Consider the following 2,797-nt stretch of genomic DNA (forward strand, 5'->3'; position numbering starts at 1 on the left):
AGATAAAGATCAAAGAAAATCTACCACTGCTTATTTCTTTACACTTGGTGATAATTGTATCACCTAGAAGTCTCAACTTCAACTTATTGTCACTTTATCCAGTACTGAAGCTGAATATGTGGCTATTACTGAATGTGTTAAAGAATGTATATGGCTTAAAGGAATTTTAATTGAACTGAATTTTCTGTTAACTTCACCTGCTATACTTACTGATAGTCAAAGTGTCTTATTATTAAGCAAGAACCCTGTCTACCATGAAAGGTCTAAGCACATTGAGGTGAAGTATCATTTTATAAGAGAAAAACTCTCCTCAGGTGAAATGGTTATTGGGAAAATTCATACTGACATTAATCCATCTGATATGGGCACTAAAATTCTGTCTGTAAGTAAATTCAAAATTTGTCTATCACTTCTTAATATTGATACTGGGTAATTTTCTTTGTAGGTACCTTGGGCAATGATGTTGGTCAGTCTTTCCACAAATGTGCAATTCAACAACTGAGATAGTGAGTGCAATTTTGAGAACCAAGGTGAAGATTGAAGGAGAAAAACGTGTTTCTCCAAAATTGCAACTTATGAGTGGGTAATCTGGACATTTTCGGCACTTAAGTTGGTTGACGTTACGTGGCAGCTTCTGATTTGTTAATTGCATATAACTTGGATCTGTGTTTCTTTTGGCCATCTGTGGACCGTTCGATTCAGTGAATGAAGGAGATCAAAATATGGCTGGCCCTTGGTCTTCTAGGGTGCACGACTGGGAGTGTGATTTTTCATATTAGCTTTTGAGTTTTTCTCGTCTTTCTCTCTCTATTTTTGGGAGACTTTCATCTTCCCCTTTCTTAGCCCTTAGAATCTGGAGATTATTATTCTCTTGTAATATTCTTGTAAATCTCGTGTGCTACAGTAATTAGGAGGCAGTTTGTGTAGGCGATCTGCTGTACTTGTGTAGTTGTGGCCGGTTTGTGAGGAAGTAGTGTGTTGTGCCCAGATTTGAGATCCGTTTGGATCGATGATTGATCTGGTTATGCTCTTTGGTTCTGTGTACTGTACTCTCTTTGGGAGGTAGAATTGCACTAGTGGATTAAGCTGACTCTGAGCCCCCCAAATTAAGCCATTCGGGACGAACTGGGTGAACATTTTTCTGTGTTCCTTGATTTTCTTGCACTTTATGTTTGTGTTGGTAATGTTGCTCTCAGTTTTGGGTACAAATTCCCTACACTGTGTAAAAGATCCTTTGCTTAAAATATCGGCGAAGTGACGTGAAATGATGTGATGCCGCTCCAGTGGCACTCCGCCCCTTACCAATTTGAGGCATGCTATTTCGAGGCGTATCACTTCAAGGGCTCAAAATATGCCACATATTTTAATAGCCTACTTCGTGTCAGCACTTTGGTGATGACATGGTGTCGACAAGTGGACCTTGTCAACCCATTTAGCTGCCTACCATGTTGGCAACAATCTGGACCTGGTGTCGACAAGAGACGTAACATCGCCCATTACTTTTAGTCTAAATAAATTGGAGGAGTAAAAGGATATTGTAGAGTTTTTTGGGATTGGAAGAGTTAGCCCCTACTCTAAATGTCTTGGTCTTTGTTCCATTATTGGTAGAAGGAAAAAAGTATATTTGTGCAGGACTTAATGGATATGGGAAAAACTTAAAACTTTGGAAACGACAGTTCTTCTCAGTTGGGGGAAATGAAATCTTAATTAAATTGGTGGTTCAAGCCATTCCAACCTACCATATAAGTGTGTAGTGAAATTAAGAGGCTGATGGCATCATTCTTCAGAATAAACGTGCTAATAAATTACATAACATTGGATGAGTTGGGAGAAGCTATGTATATTTAACAATAAAGGGGCATGGGTTTCAGGATCAGAAAACTTTTGTTGGCGTCTACTCACTTATCCAAGTTGTATATCAACTCAAATTTTAAAAGATAAGTATTACCTTTGGACGTCATTCATGCATGCAGTGTGTAAAGGGAGAATTCATATTTTTCGCATAGCATTATGTGGGAGAGAAATATTCTAGAAAATGGGGTCATACAGTGAAATGAAAATGGGCATAAAGTCTAGGTTTTCTCCTCCCCTGGATTCAAAGCAATTTTTTTTCTTCCTATTAGATGAGAATCATGGAAGAGAAGCTAACAAGGACTCATTGCATGTTTCGGATTGATACAAATCAATTAGAGAAGATCCTAATTAAATTAATTAGAAAATGGAAGGAATATGAAGAATGTGCAAAAACATAAAGGATGTACAAATATACATATAACTTTTTGCTCGGTTGTCCGATTTTCGTCCATGAATAAATTTCTAAAACATATTTCGATTCTGTACAAGTTTGTCAGATGACTAAGTCCAACTTTGGGGGTCAAAATCAGTTGTTTAGGGGTCAATTTTTGCATTTTTATATTTTGAATTAGTTTAAATGTATTTTCGTTATTTGTAGTATTTTAGTTTTATTCATATTTGTTTTTAGTTTTGTAGTTTATTTGGATTTGTCTTTAGAATTAGAGTTTTGTTTTGATAGGAAGTTTATTTTATGCCTATAAAAGGCTCGTTCATTGTACAATAAAGACATTAATTTTTTGAGAATTAATTGAAATTTTCAGTTTCTTTCTTGTTTTTGATTGAATAGAACTTATCATATATTTTCAATATTTGTGGTGTTCAAATTATTCAAACTTATCAAAGATTCATACTTTTTGTGGCGTTCAACAAATTCATAGCAAGGTTTATAGTTTTTGTGATCATGGAGTCAACATATTGCAGGCGATTGTGTTGATTTTTTAGT

This window comes from Olea europaea, unplaced genomic scaffold, assembly GCF_002742605.1.
Source record: "Olea europaea var. sylvestris unplaced genomic scaffold, O_europaea_v1 scaffold5147, whole genome shotgun sequence".
Taxonomy (NCBI): domain Eukaryota; kingdom Viridiplantae; phylum Streptophyta; class Magnoliopsida; order Lamiales; family Oleaceae; genus Olea; species Olea europaea.